Here is a 13750-nt window from a genome sequence, read left to right as displayed (position 1 = left end):
CATGGATATCACCACAATCTCAGTCATGCAATGGTTTAGGTTGGAGGGGACCTTAAAGACCACACAGTGTAGCCACAACGAGATCTCCCCACAGCCTTCTCTTCTCCAAGCTGAACAAGCCCAGCTCCCTCAGCCTGCCTTCACAGCAGAGGTGCTCCAGCCCCCTGAGCATCCTCGTGCCCTCCTCTGGACCCGCTCCAGCAGCTCCACATCCCTCCTGTCCTGGGGGCCCCAGGCCTGGGCACAGCACTGTAGGGCACTCATCACAGAATCACAGAATTACAGACTGCCCAGGGCTGGAAGAGACCTCAAGGATCATGAATCTCCAGCCCCCTGCCACATACACACTCATCGCCAGCCTCCACCTGGACAGAGCCACGATGAGATCCTTGGCAATGAGAGATCCTTGGCAAGCTCAGAGGCTTCCTGAATTAAGTGTTCATGGGTCAGCAAGAGACACCCCAAAGAGCTGCTGCCATCTCCTAAAAGTCTCTCTTACCCCCAGTCTGGATGAGACCATGGCACACTGCCTAACAGCCCTAAGAGCAGCAGCTGTCCCACGGTTAGCAGCAGAAAGGGACAGCACGCTTTCAAAGAGATAACACACTACTTCATTAAAGTCAAAGCATTTCACTGAGGCACGGGCTATGACAAGCTTTCCAGAAGCAAGATTTCTGATGTCTAAGATTCCTGAATCGTTTCTGATTTCAGAACAAGACCAGTTTCAGAAATATGCCTTGAAAAAGCAAAAATAATCATTCCAAAAACAATCTGTTTCGCGAGACCATCCAGTGGACTTTGATTCTGTTCCAGTGAGAAACAAACCCCCCCCAAACAGTAGGAGAACTGTATAACTGTCATCCTGCCATCTCCAGCCAAGAGACCACGATGAGCATCAGCAGCCAGAGGCGCCCTGAAAGCCACCCGAGCCCAACAAGCACAGCTCAGCACCAGCATGCCATGCAGCAACTGTGCAGCTACAGGAATGCCTTGTTGTTATCAAGCATCAGGAAATTATCTTGCTCTTATAGACTCAGGTGGATAGCCTGGAGAAGCCCATTCACTTCTTGTATCCTTTGCATGCCTTTTTCAATGGCAGAAGAGGTGACAGCCTCACAGCCTCTATAGGAGGGTTGTAAAGACCTGCAGAGTCTTTAGTGCTCTTAGTGCTCTGTCAAATCCTAGTGGTTCTCAGAGTCATTTGGTAGATCCTGCTGCTCTCCTGTCATTTGGAGCTGCCTTGGAAATAATGCATTTCAGTAGGGCTGTTTGGCCACAGGTCTCAGAGGTCTCAAAGGAGGATAAAATCTCAGCTTCACCTTCCTTTCCACCTATGGAGAGACATCCCCATGTAAATAACGCTGAGAAATGCACCCAGAGCTGTGCCCCACACTGCCCTCTAATACACTGACACTCATGAGCAGCTGGTTTGGAGGTGAGATCCTGAGTACCCAACTTTCCCACAAGTCTCACAAGGGAGTCAAGTCTTGCCTGGAGTCATGTAAGTCAGGTAAGGCCTGATGTGTATTGCCATAAAACCACTGAATCATAAAGCACTCTAGATTGGAAAGGACCTTAAAAGATCATCTAATCCAAACTTGCATGGAAAATGGTGCCTAAATGAGATTATCCAGTATCCTGTCCAGACAACCATCCCCAAATCGTCATGAAATGATGTTTCAAGTCCTTTTTCTTTCCCCCACATGTAAAAAAGTCTCCTACATTTCTTCAGCCCTTTCACAGATGGCCCTGCATTTCACCACTTTCTCTAGGACAATTCATGTTTTTAGAGCCAACACCCATGCCATTCTGAGCTCTTACAAATGCAGATTCATATACCTCCACCCATACTTCACTTCTGCTGCCAAAGCAGTGCTAAGATGCAGGGAGTATTTGGAACCCTGCCCTGCAGGACGATCCTTAATTAGCAAGTAATCTGCAAAGTAGCCCTGGGACATCGGTGGGTAAACTAGTCTGTATTCCAACAAAAGCATCATAGAATGGCCTCAGATGGAGGGGATCTGGGCACAGCACTGCAGGTGGGGCCTTGCAGGGGCAGAGCAGAGGGACACAACCCTCTCCCCTCCGCTCTCCTCCCCTTCCATCCCCTCCCTCTCCTCTCCTCTCCCTGCTGCCCCCCTCTGTTGCTGCAGCCCAGGGGGCTGTTGGCCTTCCGGGCTGCAGGCGCACACTGCTGCCTCACGCCCCGCTTCTGCCCATCAGGACCCCAAGTCCTTCTCCGCAGGGCTGCTCTCAACGAGTTCTTCTCCACTCTGGGCTCATGTCTGGCGCTGCCCTGACCCAGGAGCAGCACCTGGCCTTGCTGAACCTCATCCTGTTCTCTCGTGCCCACTTTCTGAGCCCGTCCAGGTCCCTCTGGATGGCGTCCCTTCCTGCTGTTGTGTCCACTGCACCACTCAGCTCGGTGCCATCAGCAAACTGCTGAGGCTGCACTCCATCCCATCTCTATCACTATCTATCACTCCATCCTATCGTCTGTCGCTGATGGAGATGCTGAAGAGCTCCGGTCCCAAGATGGACCCCTGGGGGACACCACTCATCACCGGCCTCCACCTGGACATGGAGCCATTGACAGCAGCCCTCTGGCTGCGACCATCCAACCAATTGCTTATCCTCCAAATAGCCCAGCCTTCAAATCCATCTCTCTCCACTTTGGAGATAAGGATGTGGTGCAGGACTGTGTCAAAGGCACAACTCCAGGCAGGTGACATCAGTTGCCCTTCCTTTGCCCACCGATGCCATCACTCCATCACAGAACGCCACTGCATGGGTCAGGCACGCTCTGCCCTTGGTGAAGCCGTGCTGGCTGTCTCGGGTCACCCCCTCACCTCAATGTGCCTTAACATCTCTTCCAGGAGGATCTGCTCCATGATCTCCCCAGGCACAGAGGTGAGGCTCCCCAGCCTGCAGTTTCCAGGCCTTCCTTTCTTAAAAAGCATACTAGGTCCCTTCCCACACACTGCCAAAGTAACAGTTTCTGCATTGCTACATGTGCAGGACAGGAGGGCAGTTAACTCCTGGCACCCCTCCACCTTCAACCCAGTAGAACCCAGCATGGTTCTCAGCCACTGGAGAGCAGACTGAGTGCCCCAACCCACTGGCTGCCCCATGGACTGAGGGGTGAAGCCACTAGATGTCACCCTCACCCAGGGCATCCTCAGCCCAACGCTGCCAACCGGTTTCATGTCCACACCAAGCCCTCCTTCTGCATTCCAGCCCTCAGACCGGGATGCAGACAGCTGTCCTGAAGGCCACAGCCATGCAGTCCTGGCAGATGTTTGTTCTCCTTCCTCAGAGAAACACAGCAAGAAGGTGGTGGTGCACACTGCAGGCAAGGGTTGGCAATCCTTCTGCACCTTGCAGAAAAGCTCTTCCACAACAACTTGGCCAGGTGATGACCCTTTGAGGTCTAAGATGCAAATCCCAGCCCGAACAAGAGCACCTCCACCACTCCTCAATGCCTTGCACCCCACTGCGCTGCACAGCAGGACCTGTGCTGCAAGTGAGCAACAAGCACGGCTACCTTCAAGGACAGTCCATAATGAAGAAACAACATCTGCCACAGGCAGAAAGGTTTGGAAAGGAGCTCATTTGTATTGCTTATATCTTCTGGTGTCCTACAGTTCATGGCCTGCTTTGAAAACAGCCCCATTTTCGGGCAGAACTGGGCTCCTTTCCTGTGACCTGCCCCTGCATTAAGTACAGTGAGCAAAGGGCACACTGGGACTTTGTGAGGTGACAAAAACAGAGCTGGAGCGCCTGCTGGGTAGCAAACTGCCCAAATCACTGCATCTGTGCGCACACCTCATGTGTGCACTGCCTCACCTGGGGCAGAAAGGCAGCAAAGGGATGGAAGAGCAAGGCTGGCTGCCCCAGCACCTTGCACAGAAATCGTTATCCATCTGCACTGCCATGCAGAAGGGATGCAAGAAGTCAGCAAGCGCTCCTCCGCGATTATAAATAACAGCCCCAGCACACAGCAGAGCTTTGGCTCTATATTTAAACCTTGGCTGAGGTCACTTCCTTTTCCCAGCAGCTCCCTCAACCCCCACTCCCGCTCGCTCTTATTTGCATGCCATCATGACTCAGGCACATTGGGGTTTAAGGTCAAAGGGGAAGCAGCCGTGCATCTGCCCTGCAGGAAATTCCACCCTGGGAAACCCTTCGCTTTCCCCAGCACTGATGGGGTGGGCAGTGAGGATCCGCTGCTGAGCAGCACAGGGCTTTACATGGGCTGGGGGCATGGCACGGGGGTTTCCCCTCCAAGCACCCTGCGAGGGCAGCTGCTCCACCTCCTCACCACGTCTCAGAAGCCTCCTCCACATCCTAAGTTGAAATTTCCCAGCTTCTCCCACGTCGGGGTTGCAGAAAGGCATGGCCTGTCCCGCAGAAGCAGCCCAAGGTCCCAGGGGTTGCTCTGCCCTTGTACAAATCCTCCCACAGCTCGCCAAGCTCTTGCAGAGACATAATTATCTAACCCTGACCCATGCTGCCAACTTACAGCAGAAACAGGCAGAAAGTGCCAGAAATCAGCCCATCTCACTAATTGCAGCCCTCTGGAAGGGCTGCAGGATGAATGTTTAACAGCAGCCAAACACAGACACCGCAAGGAGGGGCCAAGCAGCAACCTTTCCTTGTGGCTGCCCCCAGCCAGCCCCTCTTCTCCAACAGGAGAGAGATGCCTCATTGATTTATGGTGCACAGAGTTGGCAAGGGCTTCCAAAACTCCTCCAGCCCCTCACGTCTGAGGCTCACAGGAGGCCCAAGTTTTGAGGTTTACAGTTCTCACTGTGGCCAAAGCCCTGTTCTCTGCAGCCAGATAAAGCTCCAGAGCAGTTTCACTTACACTTGGTACTGTAATTGAGGGCATGAAGCACTTCCAGCTCAGCCTGGACGCTCAGCTCCAGTTATTCCGTCAATTACAAAACCCAGAATGCACCAACGAGAAGAGTGATGGCGTTTACAAAGAGTTGGGTACAAGGGAGAAAGAGCACAGAGGCTGTCTAGTGGGAGAACTGGAAACAACATCACTCTTGGAACTGGGATGGCTGTTTACATTTTCATATAGGCAAATGGGATACAGGGTTTCCAGTAACACTGACTGGTAAGCCGATTCAGCGGCCTCTGAGCTAGCAGAAGACAGGCTGTGGTCGACACATTTGAAGACTGACAGCCAGAAGATTCCCATGCACAGCCTTGGCATTCCAGCCAAATGTTTCTTCCTCTCCCTCATCCCACAGATTCAAGAGAGGAAATCTGGGACAAGGCAGAGGTGCTTGAGGCAGCCCTAAAACCCCTCAGAGTCAGCTTACAGGGGACTAACCAGCATCATGGACAGCAGGGATGGAGATGGCAGCTCCGTACAGCCTGTACTGCAAACCAGCACGTGCTGCAGGTCCTTCAGCAGACAGGCAGCACAGACCCAGCCAGCAAAAAGCAGCACAGAGATGTCCGGTCCTTTTCCAGCCATGGGTTACTCGCGCTCTCCTGACCACAGACAGTGCATCTCTGGCTGTCTGTGACCTCTGGACCTGAGCCTGTGTGCAGGCAGTGTGATTTGCTGGGGAGCAGCCCTGCCCACAGCCAGGGGTTGGGACGGAGTGATCTTTAAGGCCCCCTCCAACCCAAGCCCTTCTATGGTTGTATGATCACACTGGTAAGGCATGAGTGCTCCTTCCAAGGTTGTGCATTTACAACAGGAATTAGAAGCAGGATCGGGAGCAGCTCTCTGGCCCGTGATCACGTTACAGGACAGGAAGGAAGAAGGCACTTTGATCAGGCTGGAATCGCTTTACACAGCTTCCACACCGATATCTCAGCCACTGGAATTAGCATCCCAACACCCCAAACATCCCATTCCGAAAGACACTTCCTGCTCCAGCATGTGTGCTAGGGCTGGAGCAGCGCAGCTGCTGGTGGCTGTGCCAGGGTGGATGCAGGATGCTTCCAAACCAAGGTCACAGTGCCTAGAGGTATGGAAGAGTACCTAAAGGGGCTGTAAGAAAGACAGGGGCAGACTCTTCAGCGGTGTCTATTTGGTAAGTAAGACAGGGGGAAATGGCTTCAGACCACAAGAGGGGAGACTGAGGTGGAGCTGAGGAAGAAGGTTTGGCAGTGAGGGCGGTGAGGCGCTGGCACAGGTTGCCCAGAGAGGCGGTGGTGCCCCGTCCCTGCAGACAGCCAAGGTCAGGCTGGACGGGGCTGTGAGCACTGCTGAGCTGTGGGTGTCCCTGTGCGCTGCAGGGAGCGGCACCAGGCGGCCTTCAGCTCCCTTCCACCCAAACCACTCTATGACACGATGAAACGCAGGCTCAGCACAGCTCTGGCTCTCCATTTACACCTTCTCGAGATCACAGCTCGGCTCCCCCAGTCACTGTTCCTGTGCATGCTCACAGGTGCCAGGTGCCTTCCCACTGTCCCTCCTGCTCCACACGTGCCCCATGCACTGATGCTGGCAGACAGAGGGTTAAAACTGCCCTGGGAGCTGCAGGAAGCCTCCTCCTTGCCTGCTCAGAACAATGGGGCTGTTGTGGAGGCCGGGCAAGTGTGGGCAGCTCCCTGGGACTGGCAGTTACCAGCCGTGTGCACCGCATGCTCTCCTCCTCTACAGGAGAAGCAGGTAGAAGGGGAGAGGTGGCTGCTGGTCTTTCCTGCAAGCCTTGGAGGAAAACAGCCGGCCCAGACATAAGCATGCCACACAGCCTGGCTCCCACCAATCCACCTGGGTGCAAAATGCATAGTCACACACTGTATCTGCAGCTAAGAGAGCTGGAAAGGACAAAGTGAGGTTGGAAGGGTAGACACCCATCATAATATACACCAGCTAGAACTATAGTGCATGTTGCAGGAACGCAGAATGGCTTAGGTTGGAGGGGAGCTTAAAGATCATCTAGTTTCAACCACCCTGCCACGGGCAAGGTTGCATTTCTCAGAGCAGAGAACAGTCTAAATGTATTCTTTCTCTGTTCTTTCCAGCTCAGGAACTGTAAAACAATCCTGAGATGCCAGGAAGATGACAGGAGAACATGAACTTTTGGCTATCAAAACTTCTGGGAAACCTGAGAGCTCTTCAACTCAACTCACACATGAGCAGTGAGAACAGAATCAAGTTCAGGGAGGGGCTGAATGGGTGAAGGGCAACAGCAACGGTCTGGAATTGGGGTAAATGAGCCCAGGACCTGGAGGTGATGCTGTAGATTTCAGCTCCCAGCAGCTGCATTGCTCTAAGCCTCAACAGGGGAAGATGCAGCTCAGCAAAGACTCAAAATGCAGACAGGCCTGAGCACAGTGTTCCATCCATGCTGCTGTGCATGGTCCCTGCAGGACTGACTGCCAACCCAGCACTTTGGAGCTTTACATTTCCCACCTGAGGGCATCATTTCCTTCCCAGCCTCCACGTCGCTCTCCCCTTACTGCTGCTGCTCATCGCAGCCAACCCCACTTGGAGCTGCACTATGCAAGTTAAACACAAGACTACTTCAGGTCCCAAACAGGAGGCTGGCTGCTCCAAAGGAAGGGCTACAGACGGATCTGTCAGCACAAATACACTGTGCTCTTTCCTTTGCAGCCAGCACTGTTCGAACAGCCCACAGATTTTGGTGTTCTCTAAATATTCAAGCAAGAGAGCCCAAGACGAGAGCAGGTGAGTCTCACAGGGCAGGGTCTAATCTCTGCATCTGTACAGGGCAGCAGGCATGAAACAAAACACACTTTCCTTTTCAACTAGGAAAAGGAAGGATCTGTGCAATCTCTGCAAAAAAAGAAGAAAAAAATATCACAGAAGCACAGAATGGTTGGATTGGAAGGGACCTTAAGGACCACCCAGCTGCAAGCCCTGCTGTGGGCCGGCAGCTGCATGGATGCTGCAGGCTGCACCCGCGGCCTCAGGCACTGCCAGCAGTGGGGCAGGACTCTCATGTCCCAGGGAAAGCGGTGACCCCAGGCCTGAGAAAGTGCACCAGCAGGATTTCCAGACTACCCTGACATGCAGCTCACAGACAGGACAGCACACGCTCCGAGGTCACGGCCGCGTTCCCTTCAGCTGCTGTTCCTTTCAGCATGGCTCGGAAGACCACACAAGGGTTAAACCTGCCTATAAATATCTGTTCTCAGCAGGGCTGCTGCTCCGAACCCTCCAGCCATCTGTTCTAGCTTTCCCCCATCTAAGACTCTAACATCTGAACCACGCTCAGAATTCTTCGGAGCGCTCCCAAAAATAGCCCAGCGCCGTGGCTGCGCCGTCGCCGTGGCTGTGAGCACAGCAGTGTGCGCGGGGCCGCCTGTGTCAGCACAGCCCCGAAGCTGAGCAGATAGGAACAAGTCTGTGTGTGTGACGGCAGGCAGGCCCGCACCGGCACCGAGCTGCCTGCATCCACGTCGGCGTGGGTGTGCCTGCCTAACCGCGGCTCGGTGGGAGCATGTTCACACCAGCACCAACCTGCGGCCACGCGCGGCCCGCCCAGCAGCCAGCAGGGCAGATGCGGGTTCTCTTCTTCGATGCTTGGCTCATGGAAGAGCGATGCAGCCAACCCCACCTCCGGGCACCAGAGCCTCGCTGCAAAAGCAAGTAAAGCCTGATCTCTGCGCGAGGCCGCCCTGCTCACATCCAGCCGGGGCTTGCAGGATTTCCCCAAGCGCTGCACGGAGGTCTGGGATGAGGTTCTAAGGACGGGCACCTCTGAAACCCTGGTGACAGTATTTGTGGAGAGAGCTTTAAATTGCAGGCCTTCGTGCATGCTCTTTGCGGAGCTCCCCATCCCCATCAAGGCCAGGTGGGATGGGGCCCTGGGCAGCCTGAGCTGGTGGAGGGCAGCCCTGCCCATGGCCGGGAGTGGCACTGGGGGGGCTCTGAGTTCCCCACCAAGCTGCTTTTGCATGGGGATATGCTGGGAAACAGCCTCAGCAGGCAACGCCAACTCAGCTATACTGTATTTCTGATGGGGGGGGAGGGGGAATTGATCTGGGTATTGATTTGATGCAGGAGTTGGTGCTTGTTTAAAAGTTTGCCCACAGGTCAGACCTTGTTACAAGCAGCTTTCCTGGTGATTAGGTTAAAAAGAAACTGTGCTAGCAGCGCTAACCAGGACAACGTGGAACTGACAAGTCTTGCTTTCTACTCTCCAGTAAAAGCAAAAGCAAACAGGTAAGCAGCTGTGGCCAAAACGGGGTCTTAGAAACCATCCCCAGGTTTCCTACCAACATCAGTTACAGTCAAACTGCAAATGCACTTTCAGCGTAGGACTGAGGAGTTTGGGGTTTGCATGGATTCAGGTCAAATAGGTATCTGCTAAAAACAGCTTCCAAAAGTGCAGCACACGAGTATCTCCTCCAGCAGCCCAGGTGCTCGGTGGGCTCTGCATTTGGTGTGGAAGAAGCGTGGCTACATTGTGCTCCCTGCTTTCATCCCAGAGGCACTCACATATTGCTACAGAGCGCTCCTCTGCCCACACCTCCTAACGCCCACAGGCACAAGCACTTAAGAGACGGGGAGAGAAGTGAGGAAAATTCCCTTCATTTCAATGGAGCCCAGTAAACCGGAGCCCAGCCTCTTTCAGGAGGCCTGATTTTGCCTTTTACATCTCTTAGCTCTTCTCAGTAAACCAGCTGCACCCCATCCTTGCCTTTGCGGCCCTGGAAGCATGGCTTGCAGCTGAGTGCTGCTAGATGACCGAGGAAGCAGCAAACCAGTTCAGAGCAGCGCAGGTATCCTCAGATAACCGCATGCCTCACAGCAGCCAGGCAGCTGCTCGCCCTCATGCAGCATTCTCACTGAAGCACACAGGAGCCAGAGCAGAGCCGAAGCATTTACTGGGATTTATGCATTTGGAAAGAGTAAAAATCAACGTACAAAGTCCTCACTTCACCCACGTGCTCAGCACAGCAATGCAACGTCCCCCGCTGCAGGGACACATTAACTCTCAGCACCAACTATTTCCTGCACCCTGCTCAGCTCTCCCTCGGGCACACAAGGTGCTCCTGTCCCCAACACTGACATACAAGCCTGAACCCAGCCCCACACTTAGGGCAGAAAATAAAAACCAGCTTCCACGAGGCCCAGCCCTGAGACAGAATGAGAGGTTTGTTGTCAATACATGAAACTGTCACTAAGTGCAGGAAAAAAAATACGGGGGGGGTGGGGGGGGCGAGGGAGGGGACAAAACCACATCTCTGCTCCTGGTGGCCAGCCAGCTGACTGACTCAGCCAGCTTGGTCGCCTGCCATAGAGATGTAAAAACAAAACCGAGCTCTCCGAGAGGGGAGAGAAGGGGATTCAGACGAACGCGTTCTTCCGATGCGCGATCCTACAGCAGCCTGGAGTGTATTTAAGAAAATGGCTCCTCTGTCACTTTGGCCAACAGCTCAGCACAGAGCGAGGCGCAGCTCAGGACTTCTGCTGCCCGTGCCTGCAGCAGGTGCCAGCCGCCACCAGCACCTTCCCCAGCTCGGGGCAGCTGCTGTCTGCAGGCACTTCCCCACCTCCGCCTGCTCCCTGCTGGAGGAATGTGCACAGGGCTGGGAGGAGCGGGGAAAAGGTTGTTTTGAAACACTAACTGCGATGTTATTTATCTGGATCCCACAGTGCCTGTGGCACAGCAGCCACTCGCAGCAAGCGCTCGCCGTTCCCAAAGCGCTGTGCAAACACTTGCACACTCCCCACTCCCTTTGCAGTGCAGCACGCTGACACACACAGCACGCGGCTCCGAGCCCCAGCACAACCGGATCACCGTGAAACCCCGTGTGAACAAGCAGCACTTGGCACTTCACATCGCAGCAGGCATTACAAGCATGATCTGGCGAAGCCTCGTGAGCCTCCCACGCAGCCATCTCCCCTAGAAACTGGCCGGCCTCCCTGGAGACCAATCCCTGATGCGAGTTACCTAAGGAGCCGATGACACGTAGAGCTCAAAGCTGGGCTCTTATCAAGGTGTCAACATCGAGGCTCAGGCTCCGTGAGAGCCTTTGCACTTTGCTTCCTCAGCACGGAGACAACATCACTTCTTTGCACTGGAATGCGGTCACCTGTGAGCCGCTCTGCGCAAGGAATCGCCTTCCTCGACCCACAGAGCTGCAGATGTGCATCCCACAGGGCAGCAGGTGCAGGGCTGCTCTGAGGGGCTGCAGGAGGACAGCAGAGTGTGGGATCAGCAGGAATGGGGCAGGCAGACGGGACGGCTGCCAAGGATGGGATCCACCACCACCAGCACCGCCCCGCGCTGTGCCCTGTGCTGACCACCCATCTGCTCCTTCAGCAGTGTTCCTGGTTTGAAAGAAGAGAGAAAGAAGGGGTCTGGGGGCTGGGGAGAGGAGTGACAGTAGAGGTTCACCGTGGAGCTAAAAGGGAGATTTAGTAACTGTCGGAAAAAATGGCTGCTTTATTGCAGGCAGCTTGTAAACCCTGGAGCCTGAAGGTCTGGGAGTAATTTCTCCCTCCCACGTGCTGGGCTCAGTTTGTACTGGGGGTCAGGGGTCAGTGCTTTTCCAAAGCATTCTGGGAAACACGCCAACTGGAGCAAGCTGCGAAACAGCGCTCCTGCAGCACGGAGCAGGCTGCCCGAGGAGCCGACCCAGCGAGCTGCAGCGCCTGCTTAACCCTTTGCAGGGCGGCCGCTCCGCTGCCGGGCCGTGATGTGGGCACCGGAGGAGAGGGGAGACAGGCTGGTCCTCCAGGATGCACCTCCCAGCACGGCCCAGGTGCTGTGTCTGAGCCGTGCTGCAGGTTGGGTGCAGGCAGTCAGACTTTCAGCAGAGGGAGAACAAGCAGAACGAGAGCCTTGCGCCCAGGATGCAGCCTCAGCATCACCTGCTCCATTTCAGGAGAGTAACTGTCTCTGAGCTTCCTTCAGCCCAGATGCTCACCCTCACCCCACCAAAGCACCACTGAGCAGCAGCAGACACCAAGGCACAAGCGCAGCACTGACAACGTGCCGAGGCACCTCTAGAAGGCAGCTCTCTCACAGGCAGGGCAAAGGGAAGGATGCCCTCCCTCCCTCCTCATCCCTGGCACTGGGGCACAGCAATGCTTTCCTCCCGCAGCCGCGCCATGCCCTGCTGAAGCTCTTCTCTCCCTCTTTGCACCCTGAAGGCCGCACAGCTCGGCATCCAGCCTGGCACGGCCAGCACAGAAGCAGAGCCCACCAGCAGCACGGCGTGTGGGAGCCTCGCTGCGCACAGCACCGCTTCCTGCGAGCTGGCAGGGGGTGTGGCTGTGCCTCTGCACTCCTCCGCCACAAAGACTGTCACACCGAAGATGATCCATCTCCCTCCAAACAAAGACTTGTGCCTTCTTCTCTAAATCCCTTTCAATCGCTCTCGCAGCTTTCCACGCGGGTACAAAATGGCAACATTTCCCCACGGGCTCTGTTTACCCCCTCTTCTCGAGCTGCCGTTCTCACGTCCCACCTGCAGTCCCTCCAGCTCCTGTTTCCTGACCTGCCTTTACACCCAGAGCTACCAAACCCTCTTTCGTCCTCCCCCTCCTCTCACTCCTCTCCAGCCCACACACCCCAGCCCTCCTTCTGGGCTCTCCCTGCAATCACAGCCCAGCATTGCCTTCACGCTCCCAGCCACTGCTTCACCACCTTCAGGAAAAGGAGCCTGTCGTGCCCCCTGCAATCAATCCATCCAATCCTTCCCCCCCGGCTCCTTCACACCCATCTCCACAGACACCCGATGCCAGAAGCTCCTTACAGGGCATCCCTGATGTGGGAGCCAGGGGAGCAGCTGGCTGCGGGATGAGGATGTCCTTGCAGCCTATCTCCATCCCTTATTGTACCAAACTCATCTCACACTGGAGTCACTGAAGCCACCAAAACGCTGCTTTGCAGGGTCTACGACCAAATCCTCCAATTACTTGGCCGCAGCAGAAAGAAACACATTTCCCTTCTCCCAGAAGGGCCCAGAGGAGTACCTGGAACAGCAAACTTTGCCCTTTGCAGCTGCACAGGACGGAGCGAGGCAGACATCAGACCAAAGCATCCTCTCCTGGCACCAGGGCTGCAGCTCCCAGCTGACCTGGCTGCAGCACCTCCAGCCAAATGGCTCCAAGCTCTCTGCCCACACTCGGTGCATGTCTCTGGCCCCAGCCGCAAGCTGGAGCCCTGCCAAGCAGAGGGCTGCCTGCCTGAATCACGAGCCAGAGCAGGGTAAGCATCGCATTTAAGCCTTTTCCCTCCATCAGGCACCCTGTTTTGTTTTTTTCTTTTTTTTTTTCCAGCTACGGTCTTGTGAGACGGAAGGCTGCTTGGAGCTGAGCCAGCACCAGGGAAACCACCATTTCAAGGTCCTGTGAAGGAGCCTGTAAGAGCAGAAGGGAGCTTTGGCTGGGCGTTTGGGGGGGGGGGAGGGGGGGGGAAATGATGCACAGAGCAGGCTGTTCGCTGGAAGCTGCTGCTGCTTGCCAGGAGGCGGTGGGGGGAGGAGGCAGCAGATGTCCGCAGACAGCATTTGCTGAGAGCCTGCAGCACTCCAGCCCAGGGAGGGGAGGAAGGCGGCGGCTGGTGCCACTGCTGCTGCATTGTAATTGAACAGGACAAACATGACAGAGTCTGCTGAGAAAGCTTACGCTGCCTTTCCCTCCAATAACTGCGAGCTTAGAGATGGGAAGTGGGAGTCCTGGGACAGCGACTTGGGGTCAGGACGGTGCTGCAGGGAATGCTGCATGGCCCTTCCCCAAGCTGCACACCCCTCTACGGCCGAGTGCAGCCACCAGCGCTGTGTCTGCCTGCAAGAA

Source organism: Tetrao urogallus, assembly GCF_951394365.1.
Source record: "Tetrao urogallus genome assembly, chromosome: 22".
NCBI classification, from domain to species: Eukaryota; Metazoa; Chordata; class Aves; order Galliformes; family Phasianidae; genus Tetrao; species Tetrao urogallus.
This window is presented reverse-complemented; position numbering follows the sequence as displayed.